A 19,165-nucleotide genomic window follows, 5' to 3' on the forward strand; every position below is an offset into this window, starting at 1 on the left:
GGACATCATGCTGGATAGAGTAGAGGCGCAGGAGGGGAAGACCCTCTATGAGGTGGATTGAGTCAGTGACTGGGGTAATCGGGATGGGTGTGTCAGAGGCAATGAGATTGTCACGGGATAGAGCACGGTTTAGGGCTGTTGTAAGTAGGGTCGCTATGAGTTGCAAATGACTCGACAGCACACAACAACAACAACAACAACAACAACTTTGTTTCCTTCATCGTGCTTTACCTAGACCTGAAATTAATTTATTAACTTTTTGCCTATCAATATTTCCTGATGACTGAAGGATATTACTTAGGTTACAGACTTGGTTTCATATTGTTGTTAGATGCCATTGAATTAGCTACTACTCATAGTGACGCTATGTACAGCAGCTCAGGATGTGGCAAAGTACAGATGATCTCCAACATGCTTGAGCTCATTGTTACAGTCATTATCATTATGCCAACCCATCTTTTTGAAGGTCTTCCTCTTTTTTGCTAACTCTCCACCTTTCCCTGCATCATATCATTTCCCAAGAATTGGTCCTTGCTGGCAACATGGCCAAATTATGTGAGGTGAACATTCATCATCCTTGCCTACAAGGAGCCCCCTGGTTGCATTTCTTCCAAGACAGATCCCCCCCACCCCTTTTTACCAGTCTATGGGATATCTAAAACTGTTTTCCAACATCACAATTCAAAGTAATTTATTCTTTTTATAATTAATTTTAATGGAAGTTTACGGAAACTTTGGATTTCCATTCATTCATTGTTGACTTTCCTCTCAGCCCACCCCTCCCACCCAGTTAGCTTTTGTCTTTGAAAAGTAAAAAAAAAAAACAAACAAAAAAATTTTTTTTCATTGTTATACAATCCACTCCCACTTCCCCGAGTCCACTCCACTGTACAGCTTTCATTCTGGACACTTGTCAGGCTAATAATACCTAAACATTTATCCCTTTGAAACAGTTTTCTCCCTCATCTGTTTCAACACAGTGTACATTATTTATCCCCTCTTTTCTTAGTTTTCCCCAAACCCCGATGTCAGTCCCAATTTACAACAGTGGCATTATTGCAGTATTTGTCCTTTTGTGATGGAGATAGTTCACTTAGCATAACATTCTCCAGGGTCAGCAATTTTGTATAATATTTCATTATTTCCTTGTTTTTCAATGCAGCATAATATTCCATTGTGTGACTATACCACAGTTTCTCTATCCATTAGTTTGTTGATGGGCAATTGGGTTGTTCCCAATTCTTTGCTATTGTGAACAAAGCAGCAATATCATGGGTGTTGCATATATCTGCTTGATTGGCTGTTATGGTTTCTTTAGGGTATATTCCCAGTAGCGGCATTGCTGAGTCAAATGGTATTTCTATTTCTATTTCTTTTTAAGAAAGTGCCATACTGCCTTTCAGAGTGGTTCCTCCACAACCTCACCAGCATTTGTTGTTTGCTGCTCTATTAAATCTTGCTATGTTGTGAGGAGAGACCGGTCCTTGGAGAAGGACATCATGCTTGGGAGGGTGGAGGGACAGCGCAGGAGAGGAAGGCCCTCTGTGAGGTGGATTGATTCAGTGACTGGGATAATCGGGATGGGAGTGTCAGAGACAGTGCGATTGCCACAGGGCAGAGCAGAGTTTGGGGCTGTTGTACATAGGGTCGCTATGAGTTGCAAGCGACTCGATGTAACAACAACAACATTCTTACTACGGTGAGATGATATCTCATAATTGTTTGATTTGCATCTCTCTTACAGCTAGGGATTTTGAGCATGATCATAGGTTCTTTATCTGAAGTCACTGCTCTAGAAGAGGGAGGGACAACTTCCCTCCCTGTGTTTCTGTCTGAACTTCTGACCCAAGGGGAGGTTCAGTTCAGGGCCTGTGAGAGCAGCCTCTTGTTACAGCTAAGTCAGATCAAGGTGCTCCGGATTAAAGGCAAGTTAGTTCACTGGACATGGAGGCATGAGGTCAGGGCAGAACAGGTGCTCGTGGGCACAGGGCAGGACGGGCACACATAGGGACCCCTCTCAGTTTCCAGCTGTCTGGATGGGCTTGCACGGGGTCCTCACTCAAATTCCATCTGTCCAGCTCTTGCCCTGCGGCTCTTGCCCAGCAGGGCTCTGGGTCCTGTGGGGCTCTGGGTCTAGCGGGCTTAAGAAAACTCTGTCAGACTCCCATTGTCATGCTTGCTTCTAGCCAGTGAATCCCACAGCGGCATAGCTGGCTGCTTCCGCCTGGGCCCAAGGCTAGCTACTCCTGTGGCTCCCAAACTAATTATTTTAATAATTGTTCTCACTCAAATTCCTACTGCCCTGCTTACTTTCTGTGTGCCACTCTTTCTGTGCGTTGCTCTGTCCGTGTGTTTTGTATATAGAAGATTAAGATATAGAAATCTTGACTTTTACTTGAGATTGAATTAACTGTATAAAGTTGAAGGATACATTGTTTTTTTCTTAAAAGCAGACTCTAACCAAAGATTTGACTTGCTGGGCAATCAGTTCTTCATGGAACTACAAAAAAAACCAAGTAGGATGTTTTCAAGATGGCAGTGGTGTTGAATAACTGTTCACACCTCTTCCCTATTCTTATTAACATCATTATTCATTGTCCAACTTTCAGATGCATAGGAAGCAGTTCAAAATAAAAATACCATGGCTTGGATCAGACACACCAAGAGTCTAAGCTGACATCTTTGCTCTTTAGCACTTTGAAGGGGTCTTTGACAGCAGATTTTACCAATGCAACACATTTGTTTGATTTCTTTACTACTGCTCTCCTGGGTGTTGATTGTGGATCCAATTAAAATGAAATTATTGACAACTTCAGTCTGTTCTCTATATATCATGACATTGCCTGTTGGTCTAGTGGTGGAGATTTTTTAATTTGTTGATCTTTAGATGTAATCCATATTGAATGCTGAATTTGTTGATCTTCAGCACAAAGTGCTTCAAGGCAAGACACTTCCCATAAGCCAGATTGAGTCATTTGCATAACAGAGGTTTAATATTATTCTGGTAAAACTTTTTTTTTTTCTGTGCCTAATAATTAGAAGGGCTATGCTGCCAACTTGAAGGCATGCAGTTCAAATCTACCAGTGGCTCTGTGGGAGAAAGATAAGCAATTTCCTCCTACGTGATTTACTCCCTCTGAAAAATCCACTGGAGGGTCAGCTACGAGTAAGTTCTGACTCAATGGTACATAACAACAATTTGAAAGTACAATCAGCATACTCCTTAGAAACAAGAATGGTGAAGGGTTTTTTTTGTTTGTTTTTATTTTACTGAATGATTGTGTTTTTTTTTTACTTTTTTTTATTATTATTAAATTTTATTAGTTTCAATGAACATTCACAGGGATTCTGGGCTTTCACTCCTTCATTGCCGCACCATTCTCTCCACCCTCCTCCCCAGTTTGTTCTTCTTCCCCGCCATCTGAATGTCTGTTTTAATTGTCCAATTGCCTCAGTGCTTGTCAAAGTCAGTTCTGATTAATCTCCTTTGTCAGTGTGTCCTTTGCCATTCCCTATCACTCCTCCCTGAGAGAGATTTCACCCTGATTCATAAGGAAAAGGGGATGGCGTATTCTCTTAGCTACTTCCTGCTGAAAAGGGACGCTGTGGGTTTCAGGGTGAAGATCTTCTCTCACTACTCTAAAGGGCCCCTTTGGCAGTAGGAAACACATAGACTATTATGGAGATTGATTTTGGAATTTAGATGCAGTCTTATTGATTGTGCTTGGCCGTACATGTTCATATCCTTGAAGATGTATCATGGGGGTGTTGCAACCTAGAAGACACAAATTTGACTAACAAGTACATGAGTCAAAAATTATGGAAAAGTAAAGAATGGTGAAGTTTTAACTCAAATTGGCATGTTGTTAAAAAAGGTACATCCTTTGAAAGGTACATCATGTTTGAAAAAAGTAGAGTTAAAGGAAAAGTGTATGATAGCACCCTTACTGAGGTGGATTGATACAGTTATTGTGGCAATGGACTAGAAAGTTTCAAGCTTTATTGCATTAGGGATGATGGGGATGTCAGATCTGTTGTTCATAGGGTTGGTATGAGGCATACTTGATAACACTTAAAAACAATAACACAACAATAATTAGAAATTTATACATAGATTGTCAGGTTGGCCTTTATAAAGTAACAAGTATATTTTTATTTGTCACTTGTTGACCTAGAAACAGGAGGATGAAGCCACAATTGTATCACCAAAACAAAATTGTTAACTCTCTTAGACCTATCATTAGTTTCATATAAGAAACCATATAAAAGGAGTCTCATTCCTAGGCAACTAAATGATAGACCAGAGGGCTAGAATTAGTCTTTTCCCAACTTCATTGTACTGCAATGTAAACTCTTTTGAAATTTTCCCCCTTGAACATGTTTTTAAAATGTGGTTTGAACTGCAATTCCAGAGGTGTACAGTTCAAATCCACCAGATGCTCTACTGGAGAAGGTGGGACAATCTCCTCCTGTACCAGTCAGATCCGATTTGACAGTACACACACAAAAATGATAAAATAAAAAAAAATGTGATTTGAGTGCATGTTTACATAGCAAAATAATTCAACATTCAATCTTTCATTTAGAACATTGTCTAACAGCAGATGGATATGGTGTAAGGAACACTAAGAAGCTAGGTGTCAGGATACCAGGAGGGGAATTGCATCTTCTAATACTTCTGCCTGTGTTTTGGGAGAATCATAGGCATTATAGAGTAATTACTATGAGTACTGCTTTAAATATTCCATATACTCTACACTACTATGCTTCCATAGTTGGAATAGTTCAAGAAGATAAAGACACATTCGCTACCCAGAGATATGATCCCCTGTCTGTCATGCACTCAATGGTACTTACGCAATGCCAGGCTCTGCCAACATGCTAGGAATATCCTGGTAAATAAGATCCATAGGCTACCAGCACTCAAGCAGTCACTCTTCAATCCTGGAACAAAACTCATCACAGAGGCTTAACTTTCAACCAAACAAGAGAAAGATCTGTATGAGAGCACCAAGGAGGTACTCACTCACTCCTTGGGACAATCAACTATACTAGATCAACAGGTCCATAAGATCAGAAGGGAATAAAACTCATGAGAAAAGATGGGGTAATTGGAAGGATTAAAAGAAATAAGAATCACAGAGAGGAAGTGGGAAGAGTGCAATTACAAATTTTGTACTGCAATTAATGTCATGTAACAAAGAATAATGGAGGTTGCTAGCTTTGTTTACTGTAAATCCCAGTCCAGAATGCTTCCAAATAAAAATAACAAGATATAAGTGAACAGAGCAAGATATGGGTGATCTTCCACAGGGAGAAAGCTATGCCCCTATATCAGGTTCCATTTGGTGCCTATGTCTCATGGAAGAAGCCAGAACCAACCAGTGAAGATTCAGCTGTGCACTACAGTGGGAACTGTCTGCAGCCTGACTATCTTAATAGTAGCATTTACAATGGGAAGTCATGAGTAGGAAGTGATGGTGCTATGTTCTGTCCAAGAGAATTCTCTGGAAAATTTCAGTTTTGCTCTTAGAACCTTATCATTGCTTCCTACATTATCAAAAGTAATCTTTACTACCTGAAGCCAATTGATATACAAGATATCTTCAAAGCAACATTTAATTTTTTTTTAAAAAGTTCATGTTGAATCAATCGTAACTCATAGTGACTCTGTATGTGTAAAATCAGAACTTTAGTCCACAGGGTTTGACTGACTAATTTTTGTTTTTTCAGAAGTGGACCTCCAAACCTTTGTCCCACATCTGAAGTAGCATTTCATTACACAACTATGTTCTGGCCAAATTGACACATAAAACTAGTTACCATAGCAAAACTAGTTAACAAGTAAATCAGCATATTGTTATACAAATAACTCTATATGTGGTCTAGTTTCTTTTAAGTAATGGTTTGTGCTGTCAGGTAGGAGTGATTCACAACATGAGAGGAAATTACTCAGATTTTTCCCTTTGAGCAGTTGGTGGATCCAAACCACCTGCCATTAGATTGGCAGTACAAGACCTTAGCACTTGGCCACCAAAGCCTTAAATGATAAGAGATATAATTAAAAGTAACAATTCTTTTTTATAAGATGAATTATTTACGCTATATTTGATTTACTCTTTTGATTCTGGATAACAGAGATTTTGTTTCAGCTCAGTGACAAACACCCCCATTTTTTTTTAATTAATGAGGGAACTAGCCCACAAAGACAACATGCTACTGCCTATTTTGATGAGTAGCAACTACACCATAAAGGCTTGTCAGTGGCCTTTTGAGGTTCAGTTACTGGTTTCTTCCTATCTGAAGCAAAGAAGAATAAAGATGATCAAAGATACATGAGAACAATTAGTCCAAAGAATTGGTTTTGTTCTGTACTGTTGAGTTGATCTGACTCATAGCTAACCTCCAGCAGGTTTTCAGGGGCAATGACCTGCATGGGAGGAGATTACTAATCTTATCCTACAGAGTAACTGGAGGATTCTAACTGCATAACATTGCATTGGCAGCACAATTCCTTCAAAGATGGATCATGTGAATTCAACCTCCATAACCCTGAGACCAGATCTATATAGTTCCTGACTACCACTGCTGACTATTCTTAAAGGGAGAAGAATGTGTAACAAAATTCAAAATCATAAATAATACCAGGTATTGGTCTGATAGAGATCAGTGAAACCCTCTAGATGATTACTACTTTTCAATATTGGAACTAAACACTTACTTTCAATAAAATGATAGGCAAGCCCATAAAATGAACAAAATTCAGGGAGGTATGTAGTCTTTGGAACAATCAACCCTATGAGATTAAAAAAGGGAGACTGATACTGAATCTATTTGTTACTTCTTTAACAGGGAAATGTCCTTCATCTTCTCCTTTTGGTAAAGTGTTTGTTAGATATTGTTCTAAAGTTGAACATCAAAATTAAGAGAGACTAGGAAGAAGCATTGGCTAGCCACTTTTGAAATAACAGAATTTTGAAAACCATTTGTATAGTAGAGCAAGACATTTAGAGTAGATGAGCAGATATGGCGCCTGAGGCTGAGCCCTCATGTTGGGAAACATGCCTGAGGAGGAACAGCTGTAAGCAGACACTAATGATTAAAATGTGGAATGTGAGAAGCATTAAATAGGAAAATTGGATGTTGTTAAGAAAGAAATTGAACATATAATTGACATAGTAGGCATTGGCAAGATGAGATGGATTGGTGTAGAACATTTGGAGTCAAACAACCACATGATCTACTATGCCAGAGATGAAATGGGGAAGAAAAACAGGATCACATTCATAGTTTTAAAATTCATTTCTACCTACCAACTGGGAAAAAACCATTTGGCAGTAGCATAACAAAAGTTTATAGAATACTACAGGATCTCCAGAAGAAAAAGACCGATAACCCAATTATAAAATGCACAAAAGACATGGAAAGACTACCCACAGAGAAGAAGACATTTGGATGGCCAACAGACACATGAAGAAATGCTCAAAATCATTGGCAATTAGAGAGATGCAACTCAAAACCACAATGAGATACCATCTCACCCCAGTAGCAATGGCAAAGTTTAGCAGGGCAGCAAGCAATAAATGTTGGAGAGGATGTGGTGAGGTGAAAACACACACTGTTGGTGAGATTATAAAATGGTACAACCACTCTGGATGGCAGAATGACATTTCCTCAAAAAGTGGAACATAGAAACTCCATACCACTCAGCTATTCCACTTCTAGGAATATACCCCAAGGAAACTAGAACTGAGACACAAATGGAGATTTGTACAGCAATGTTCATAGCAGTGTTATTCACCATTACAAGAACATAGAAACAGCCCAAATACCCAACTACAACTGAATAGATGGAGAAATTGTGGTACATTCACACAAAGGAATATTATGTAGCATTCAAAAGCAACAATTTGGAAAAAAATACTACATAACTTGGGAGGGACAGGAAAGTATTATGCTGAGTGAATTAACTCATACAGACAAATACTGCCCAAGAACATTATTGCAGAAATACAAGGATAATTAGTAAAACATGTATGGAGACCCAAGGGGCTAAGGGTGGGAGCAGAGGGGAGAGGATAGATAGGGGCAAAATCACAGGGTTGCACAATTTGGTGGATGGAGGAAAGGGATAAAGGAAATGGGAAAGATCCAGCAGGGACCTGAAAAGACAGGGTAATGATGGGCATAGTCCAATGTATATGAACTTTGTAAGCAAACCCATATGAAATAAAAAAATTTAAAAACATAATTTCTAGATCCATCCTGAAACACAATGTTGTGACTGACAGACTAATATCTACACGCATACAAGGAATTACAATTAATACCACTATCATTCAGATATATGCATCAATAACCAGAGCCAAAGAGGAGAAGATAGAGTGTTTCTACCAACTTTTGCAATCAGAAATCGATCAAACATGCAATCAAGATGCATTAATAATAATAGATGACTGGGATGCAAAAGTTGGGAACAGGAAAGAAGAATTGTTACCCAGAAAGCATGGACTTGGTGACAGAAATGAGGCTGGAGATAGGATGATAGAATTTTGTACAATCAATGATTTACTCATTGCAAACACCTTTTATAAGAAACATAAACTTATAAGAAATGGTGACTGTACACATAGATTACACCTGATGGGACACAAAGAAATTGGATTGAGTACATTTGTGGAAAGAATTGCTGAAGAAGCTCAATATCAGCTGTGAAAAATAGGCCAGGTGCTGATTGTGGAATAGATCATCAACTACCTAGATGTAAGTTCAAACTAAAGTTAAAGAAAATTGAATAAAATACACAAGAACCAAAATTTGACTTTGAGTCTCTCCCACCTAAATTTAAAAATCACCTCAGGAACAGATTTGAGGTTTTGAATATTGGTGAACCAGATGAGCTTTTGGAGGATAACAAGAATATCACTCAGCTGGCCACCCCAGAAGGGAACTAATTCACAGACCATCCCAAAAGGTGGCTCTGTCATTGTTTCCTGACCACTCTTCTGATACCCCCAAGCCCTGCCTACATCCAGCAGAGTCAGAACAGACCTTTTCAGAACTAGTTGTGATTTGGCAGCTGGCTGGCCAAAATGGGAACTAACACTTATTATTGTTAACACCAACATTCAAGATCCAGCCAAGACATTGCTTTTGCTTGAGACATCATCCTGCTTTCTAGCTGTGCACTTTAACTCGAAGGTTCCAGCAATCAGAAGCTACAGGAACACAGTCCTAGAGCAGAAAGTCTAAGACAAAGGCCTTCGTTTTGAGCTTTCAGAGGATGAAGAGAGTCAGGGAATCTGGCTGCACCACTCTACAGATCAAGGACAACAGACTTCAGGAGAGAGGGCTGCAACCAGAAAACAAGCCATACACCTCACAAAAATTAGTTACAGGACAAGAGAGAAAGTAACAGAAGCAGTTGTTCCCCTAGTCCCAGGTAATTTTGCCACAGCACCAGCAAGGAAGAACTATAGGTAGTGTGAGTTGTCCACTCCTTCCCTATTAGTTTATTGAGTTCCTCAACAGAAGCAATTCCCCCCTTGAGTGCAAGCATCAGAAAGAAATTCAAGCAGGGTGAACTGCCCTTCCCTCCTCTGGAGCAGTGAGCTCTTGAGCCAAGGTCATCAGAACAAGATCCTGCTAGAATCCCAAACAAGAAAAGCTCTACCACAGCAATGAAATGCAAGAAACAAGATACCTCGCACCATACACAAAATCAAAGCAAGATCTCTCTCTCTCTCTCTCTCTCTCTCTCTCTCTCTCTCTCTCTCACACACACACACACACACACAGATGAAGATCAAAACACAGAATCAAGGCATTTCTTGAAGCCAGAAAGTTTGATGGACCTTTTAGGCACAGAATTCAAAAGAACAATGATTGACTATTTTAAATGAGTGAAAGACAAATTCAAAGAATTACAGGATTCTACAAGTGAAAGCCAAAAGGAAATAAAAAAAAAAATCCAAGAAATGCAGACAAAACAAAAGAGGTATTAGATTCTCTGGAAAAACAAGAAATTGCAGTCCAGAATATGAGGACCAGTGTCTCAGGTGCTACCAACATGTTGGAGGGACATATGAGCAGAATTGAAGAGAAGCAGCAAAATAAAAAAAATTAAAAAAAACACAGAAGCAGCGAAATAGAAGATAGAGTTCTTAGCACTGATCTGCTAGAAGAGAAAGCAGAATAAAAAAGGAGGGAAAAAGAAGAAAGCCTAAGAACAATATGGGACACCATGAAGAGGAAAATGTGTATAATTGGAATCCCCAAACAGGAAGAAGCAGAAAAATGCACCAGGAAAATTGTGAAAGATTTACTAGAAGAAAACAATCTAGGAGTAACAAAGAATGAGAGATTACATATAGAAGAAGCTGAGTGAATCTCATCTAGAATAGACCCCAAAAGAAAAACACCAAGGCTTATCATAGTTAAATTTGCCAGAAACAAAGATAAGTGGAGAATTCCAAAAGCAGCTAGGTTAAAATGAAGAGTAACTTATAAAGGAGAGTAAATAAAATTAAGCGCCAATTTATCAGTAGAAAGCATGGAAACCAATACTCAAAGAACACGACTGTCAACCAAGAATACTTTACCCAAAAAAACTGTCCATCAAATATGATGGAGAGATCAAGATATTCTAAAAGAAGCAGAAATAAAGAGAGTCTATAGAAACAAAACCAGCATTGCAGGAAATACTGAGGGAAGTCCTTCTGATAGAAATGGCACAGAAAACAAGATGGCTCAAAATAACCAGCAACAACAGCTAAAAATACTTCAATAATACGATAGCAATAAAATCTTGCCTCTCAATAATTATACTGAATGTGAATGGTTTAAATGCACCAAATAATATTAAAAGAGTGGCAGAGTGGATTAAAAAAAATCCACCAATATGCTGTCTATAAGAGACAAACCTGAAATGTGAAGATAAAGACTAAAAATAAAAGGGTGGAAAACATAATAAACAAATGGCAGGAAAAGTAAGAATAGCAATATTAATCTCTGGTAATATAGATTTCAGCTTTAAAACCATTATAAAAGAGAAGGAAGGTTACTATATAATACATATAAGGGTCAATAGAACAAGATGAGATAACTGTAACAAATATCTATGCATCAAATGATAGAGCTTCAAAATGCAAAAAGTAAATGTTAACAGAACTGAACAAAGAAATAGACCATACCACAGTAGTAGTTGGAGACTTCAATATACCACTGTCAAAAAGAGTTAGAACTACCAGAAAGAAAAATCAACAAAGATGCTGAAGATTAAATCATATAATGAACCAACTCCGTCTTATAGATATATACAGGCTAATGCACCCCCAAAAGTTAGTATACAGTTTTCTCCAATGAACACAGAACATTCTCCAGAATAGATCACATTTTAGATCATAAAGCATGCATCAGTAAGTTTAAAAACATAGAAATAATTCAAAGTTTGTTCTCAGACCACAATACTACAAAATTAGAAATCAATAACAAGAGAATAAAGGAGAAAAAAACCCCCCATACATTTAGAAAATAAACACCACCTTGCTTGATCATGAAGCGTAAGAGAAGAAATTTTTAAAAAATGAAAAAAAAATTTCTTGAAACAAATGAAAATGAAAGCACAACTTTCCAAAACCACAGGGAAACAGCTAAAGTAGCAGAGATCAATTTATAATAATAAACACATAAAAAGGGAAGGAAAAAAATTAAGAGACCCTTTAACTTAACACCTCCAATAAGTAGAAAAAAACAACAAGAAAACCCATCAACCTCTAAAATAACATCAATCATTAGGGCAGAAATAATTGAAAAATATGAAATATAAAAAATGAACATTTTAAAAAATGAAAAATAAACAGAAAAAGAATTGAAACCATCAACAAGGCCAGAAGTTGGTTCTTTGAAAAGGTCAAGAAAATTGACAAACCATTAGCAAAACGAACAAGAGGAAAAGAAAGAAAAGACACCAATAATCTGAATAAGAGAGGAAAGGGGTAATGTCACAACAGAAGTAACGGAAATAAAAAGGCTAACAATGAAATATAATGAAAATCTATATTCAAACAAGTGTGAAAAGCTAGAGAAAATGGACAAGTACTTAGAAATTCACAACTTACCCAAATTGACACAGACTAAAGAAGAACAACTGAATAGACTCATTATAAAGAAGAAATTAAATAAGTAATAAAACAACTTCCAGCATAAAAAGAGTCCTGAGCCAAATGGTTTTACTAGTGAGTTTCATAAAACATTCAGAGAAAAGCTGTCATTAATTCTACATAAAGTATTTCAGAAACAGAAAAAGATAGAATTCTAACAGACTATGAAGCAAACATATCCTTGCTACTAAAGTCAGGTAAAGACACCACCAAAATAGAAGACTATAGATGAATATCTCTCACAAGCATAGATGCTGAAACCCTAGCCTACAGAATGCAAAGGTACATTTAAAAAATAATTCACCATGATATTACAGGGCTAGAATACAGGTGGGGAAGTATTCTGAAGCAGCCTGATTTTACAAAGGTTTGATTTCTGGTTCTGGTGAGACTTAGTGGCAATATCTACTAGCCACTGGGTGTGAGTTGATTGTATTTGGCCTCCTATTTAAAAAGGCATTTGGGCCCTCAGGCCTGTGGTCCTCAGGCCTGATTTTAATTGTTTTTGGTCAAACATTCTTCTAGGTGGTATAGCACTTGTCTATCCATTTGTTGTACAGAGGTAACTCATGGTTGCTGTGATGCTAAAGATTGTGACACTGATGTGTCAAATCCGATAATGGTTACCCAAAGTGTACAGTGTTTATTGGAGCTCCCCAATTAAAGTAATCTTGGAAGCAAGGGTGGCATCCACTTCCTAAATAGCTTGCCTCTGGAAACTCTATGAACTTGGAGAAACGATGAAAGTTATACAAGTGTTCAGGTCTTTTGTTCACAGGGTCACTATGAGTCTTCTATGATTTGATGGCACTTAACAACAGTGACTGAGTGGGATTCATAACAGCTATGGAAGGATGGTTCAACAGAAGAATCAATGCCTTTGAGTTGTGGGGCTGGAGAAGAGTATTGAACACGCCATGGACTGCCAAGAGCACAAAAAGTTTTACCCTGGAGAGGGTAAAACCAGTTTCTTCTTGGAGGCAAGGATTTTGAAGCTTTATCTCACATACTTTGAACATGTGGCCAGGAAGGAGGAGGACATCATGCTTGGAAGGGTGGAGGAACAGTGCAGGAGAGGAAAACCCTGGATGAGATAGACTGACACAGTAACTGTGTTAATGGGTGTAGGTGTGTCAGAGACAGTGAGACTGGCTCGGGGTAGAGCAGAGTTCAGATATTGAACATAAGATCACTATGAGTCATAGGTGACTCAATGTCACACAAAAGCAACAATACAAAAGTTAAGAAGACAGGAAGGTTTAAGAATGAAGGATGAATGGAAGCATTAAATACAGGGAGAAAGAAGGAAGTGTTGTTACATCGTGGAGATTACAATCAATATGTGTCAGTTACTGAATGGAAAACTTTCTCTATAAACTTTCACCCCAAAAAGAGTACATCTTTTATTTTCTTAATTTTTCACCTTATTACTATTATTTATTCACTGTTGTACATTTTCTTCCCCTACCTCCTTTCCCCTTTCCCCAGCCCATGCTGCAATGCACCCCTTTTCCCAGGTTGTCATCATACTATATTTTAAAAAGAAAGGAAGAAAAAAAATGAAAAAGGACCAGTGTAAAAACAAAACAAAACAAAAAAATGAAAACAAAACAAAAAAAGAAAAACACAACAAACCCAAGGGGACAAAGTGGCTTCCAGAATTGCCTGATTTAATTGCTCTAATGTTGTGGTGGTGTATTGTCAAGTCAGAACTGACCCATAGCTGACCCTCCAGCAGATCTTCTGAGACAGTTAATCACATGGGTGGAGATTTCTCATCCTTCTCCCGTGGAGCAGAGAGCAGCTGATGAATTTGAACCATGTATCTTTGAGATTGTAGTGCAGCTTCTTGCCAGTAGGAACGAGAGCCAATAATTGCTCTAATGAAGGTCTCGTTCACCTATTTCATGCTCCATCCCATCTTCACTCTTAGGCAGAATCTCCCCAAGTAATGGCAAAGATGGTTTTCTGAAACTTCGGCTCATGTTCCAACCAGCTTAACCAATGGAAGTAAAGTCTTCTTTCCAGATTATTCTAAAAGACTGTAGAAAAGATTGGCGCACTTGGAAGGGAAGGTGGTGGGCGCGGAAAGTCTTATTTGCTGAGGATTGGTAACTTGGCAGCTTAATATCTGGGAACAGACTGCAACCCCTAACTCCCAGCGGGGCCCAAGCCCCGCACCCCCACCCTTGCCACAGCATCCTGTCCAGGGAAACCACTCCACCACCACCCCATGCCCCCACACTTCTGGAACACCCTGGTGACCCCTCACCACAGCCCTGCACACTTGGCAGTGCTCCGGGACCACTAGAGACTCCTTCATGCAGCACAGAGACCTACCAACAGCGGTGGACAGTGCAATTCTGAGTCAGTGCACAAAGGCACACCATGGATCCAGCCATCATCTGAAGCCACCAATTGAGCTGCTGTGGGACTGATCTGCCAAAAGAAAGGCTGGTAGGATCCTAATTGGGTTTTCTGGGGCACTGCCAATTGTCTGGAAAAGTACCTAAGGGTGAGCCCACTGGTGGGAATTTGGCTGAGCTCTCTCAGGCCAAGCCAACTGCTCAGGATTGAGCAGGACAGTGGTAATTTGGCTGAACTTTTGCGGACACTGCAGACGAGCCAGAGGTGAGTGGGTTGGTGGGAATTTGACTTTGTCTTGTTGGGTCCCCTTGGGCTCAGGTCCCTGCGTGGGCAGGAGACACTGTGCAAGGGCACCTGCGTGAGCGCCACTGGACAGGGACCACTGAATGAAAACCACTGGGTGGGAGACAGACACCCAGATAACTGAAGTCTGAGTGAGGTCCCCCTGCTCTCACAGGCTCTAAACTGACATTACCCTGGAGTCAGAAGTTCAGAGAAAAACACAAGTGGGATAGCTACCCAACTGCCTTTTAGAGCATTGTCTTCAGATCAAGAACATACCAATGTCTCGAAGAAAGCAAGCTATCCTACACAATACACAAGCACAAAGCAAGATATCACCCCCAAAGGGTGACACAGTATCAATGGATATCCTGAAGCCAGAATGTCTGATGGAACTTTCTGACACAAAACGTAAAAGAACAATGATAGAATATTTTCAATGGATGAAAGACAAACTTGAAGAATTACAGGATATTACAAGCAAAAACCAGGAGGAAATAAAAAAAAAAATTCCAGAACAATGTAGAGAAAACAAACGAAGCATTAGTGGCACTGGAAAAACAAGAAACCACTATCCAAAATATGAGGTCCAATGTTTCAGATGTTGTCAACATGATGGAGGGACACATGAGCAGAGTTGAAGAGATGGAACACGGAACCAGTGAAATAGAAGACAAAATTGTCAAAGAGCAAAAAAGCAGACTCAAAAAGGAAGGAAAAAGAAGAAAACCTAAGAATAATGTGGGACATCATCAAGAGAAATATCATGCACATCATTGGAATCCCAGAAAAGGAAAAAGCAAGTAAAGGCACTGAAAAAGTTGTGGAAGAATTACTAGAGGAAAACTTCCCAGGCATAATGAAAAATGAGAGAATATATATACAAGAAGCTCAGCGAACACGATATAGACTAGACCCCAGAAGAAAAACATCAAGGCATATCTTAGTTAAGTTTGTCAGAACCAAAGATAAGGAGAGAATCCTGAAAGTAGCAAGAGAGAAACAAAGAGTAACCTATAAGGGAGAGCAGGTAAGATTAAGTGACAATTTCTCAAAAGAAACCATACAAGCAAGAAGAGAGTGGAAGGACATATATCAAACACTCGAAGAACACAACTGTCAACCAAGAATACAGTACCCAGAAAAATTATCCATCAAATATGAAGGAGAGACCAAGATATTCCCAGAAAAGCAGAACCTAAGAGAGTTTGTAAAAACAAGACCAGCATTGCAGGAAAGACTCAGAGATGTCCTTCTTACAGAGATACCACAGAAAGCATCATGGACCAAAGTAACTAGCAACAACACCAAAAATAACTTAACACAATGATAGCAATAAAACTTTGCCTCTCAATAATCACACTGAATGTAAATTATTTAAATGCACCGCTGAAGAGAAACAGAGTAGCAGACTGGATATAAACCCCAAACCCACAATATGTTGTCTACAAGAGACACACCTGAAAAATGAAGATAAAGACAGACTAAAAATAAAAGGGTGGGGAAAAATATACCAAGCAAATGGCAACCAGAAAATATCAGGAGTGGTGATACTAATCTCTGATAAAATAAATATCAATGTGAAAACCATCACAAAGGACAAGGAAGGTCACTACATAATGCTGAGAGGGCCAATAGAACAAGAGGACATAGCAATAATAAATATCTATGCACCAAATGAAAGACCTGCAAAATACATAAAAGAAACATTAACAAAACTGAAAAAGGAAATAGACAACATTACTATAATACTTGGAGACTTCAATACACCCCTCTCAAGAAAAGATAGAACTACCAGAAAGAAACTCAACAAAGATACTGAAGAATGAAACCATACAATAAACCAACCTGACCTCATAGATATTTATAGGCTAATGCACCCACCTCAAAAAAACCCACAGTATACCTTCTTCTCCAATGTACATGGAACATTCTCCAGAATAGATCACATTCTAGGACACAAGGCAAGCATCAATAAATTTTAAAAAAACATAGAAATAATACAAAGCATCTTTTCAGACCGTAATGCTACAAAATTAGAAATTAATAAGAAGATAAAGGAGAAAAAAAAACATTTGGAAGCTGATCAACTCCTTGCTTGAACACGACTGGGTACTAGAAGAAATAAAAAATGACATTAAAAAGTTTCTGGAAACAAATGACAATAAAAACACCACTTACCAAAACTTCTGGGGAACAGCCAAAGCAGTAATCAGAGATCAATTTATATCAATAAGCAAACACATCAAAAGGCAAGAAAAATTAACCATTGACTCTCTAACTCAACATCTTCAGCAAATTGAAAAGGAACAGCAAGAAAACCTGACACCCTCTAAAAAAACCCGAAATTATAAAAATTAGAGCAGAAATAAACAAAACAGAAAACCAAAAAACAATTGAAAGTATCAACTAAACTAGGAGTTGGTTCTTTGGAAAGGTCAATAAAATCGACAAACTATTAGCAAAACTCACAAAAGAAAAAGAGAAGACAAAAATAATGCAAATAAGAGATGAATCAGGCAACATCACAACAGAACCAACTAAAATAAAAAAAAGCTAACAGTAGAATATTATGAAAAATTATACTCAAACAAATATGGAAACCTAGAGGCAATGGACAAATACCTAGAAATGTACAACCTACCTAAAGTAACAGAAACCAAAATTGAACATCTAAACAGACCCATTACAAAAGAAGAAATTGAAAAGGTAATACAACAACTTCCAACCAAAAAAAGGCCCTGGACCAGATGGTTTCACAAGTGAATTTTATCAAACATTCAGAGAAGAACTCTCACCAATTCTACATAAACTCTTTCAGGAAATAGAGAAAGATGGAATTCTCCCAGATTCATTCTATGAAGCAAACATATCCTAGATACCAAAGCCAGGAAAGGACACCACCAAAATAGAAAACTATAGGCCAATATATCTTATGAAAATAGATGCAAAAATACTGAATAAAATATTGGCCAATAGAATTAAATGATACATCAAAAAATAATTCACCACGACCAAGTGGGATTTATAACAGGTATGCAACATAAAGAAAATAATCAATGTAATTCATCACACTAACAAAGCCAAGAAAAAGAAAAACATGATCCTATCAATTGATGCAGAAAAGACTTTTGACAAAATCCAACACCCTTTCCTGATTAAAACACTCAACAAAATAGAATTAGAGGGGAATTTCTTCAACATAGTAAAAAGTATTTATGCAAACCCGAGAGCCAACATCGTTCTCAATGGAGAGAGGTTAAAGGCATTCCCTTTAAGAACAGGAACTAGGCAAGGATGCCCACTCTCACCTCTCTTATTCAGTATTGTATTGGAAGTCTTAGCGATAGCAATAAGGGAAGAGAATGAAATAAGAGGCATCCGAATGGGCAAAGAGGAGGTAAAATTATCTCTCTATACAGATTATATGATAGTATACATAGAAAACCCTAAAGACTCAGCAAGAAAACTATTGGACATAGTTGACCAATTCAGCAAAGTAGCAGGATAGAAGATCAACATACAAAAATCAGTTGGATTTCTCTACAGTGACTAAGAGAATACAGAGCTGGAGCTAAGAAAAACAATACCCTTCACAATAGCAAATCACAAGATTAAATACTTGGGAATAAATCTAACCAGAAACACAAAGGATCTATTGAAAGAAAATTGCAAAACATTGCTACAAGAAACAAAAAGAGACCTGGAGAAGTGGAAAAATATTCCTTGCTCATGGATAGGAAGACTCAATATTGTGAAAATGGCAATACTACCAAAGGCAATTTACACATTCAATGCAATCCCAATAAAAATACCAATGCCATTCTTCAAGGAGATGGAAAAGGGAATCTCTAGTTTCATTTGGAATGGAAAGAAGCCCCGAATAAACAAAGCACTCCTTAAAAATAGAAAAAAAGTAGGAGGCATCTCATTCCCTGATTTCAAATCCTACTTACACTGCCGTGGTGGTGAAGACAGCATGGTACTGGTACAATGACAGACACATAGATCAATGAAATAGAATTGAGAACCTGGAAATCAGCCCATACGTAGGGTCAACTGATTTTGACAAGGAGGTGAAATAAATTAAGTGGGGAAATGACAGCCTTTTTAACAAATGGTGTTGGCAAAATTGGAAAAATATCTGCAGAAGACTCAAGCAGGATCTGTACCTCACTTCATATACAAAAACCAACTCGAGGTGGATCATGGATCTAGGACTAAAATCCAGGACATTATACTGAGTGAGGTATCTCAGTCATAAAGGGACAAATGCTATACGGTGCCACTGTTGTAGAATGAGGCTGGCATTGGGGTGGGGGGTAAGACTGAGAAAAACTGGATGAAATATGTTT

At 38.3% G+C, this 19,165-nt stretch overlaps 1 protein-coding gene across 1 annotated transcript in view; it reads left to right on the forward strand.

Moving 5' to 3' along the window:
- LOC102860339 (sorting nexin-9-like) overlaps nucleotides 1-19,165 on the forward strand; it is a 31,307-nt gene that overhangs the window by 10,024 nt on the left and 2,118 nt on the right. The gene's annotated exons all lie outside the window — the stretch shown is intronic.

Source organism: Elephantulus edwardii, unplaced genomic scaffold, assembly GCF_000299155.1.
Source record: "Elephantulus edwardii isolate Elephantulus edwardi_28Jun2011 unplaced genomic scaffold, EleEdw1.0 scaffold00266, whole genome shotgun sequence".
Classification (NCBI taxonomy): Eukaryota; Metazoa; Chordata; class Mammalia; order Macroscelidea; family Macroscelididae; genus Elephantulus; species Elephantulus edwardii.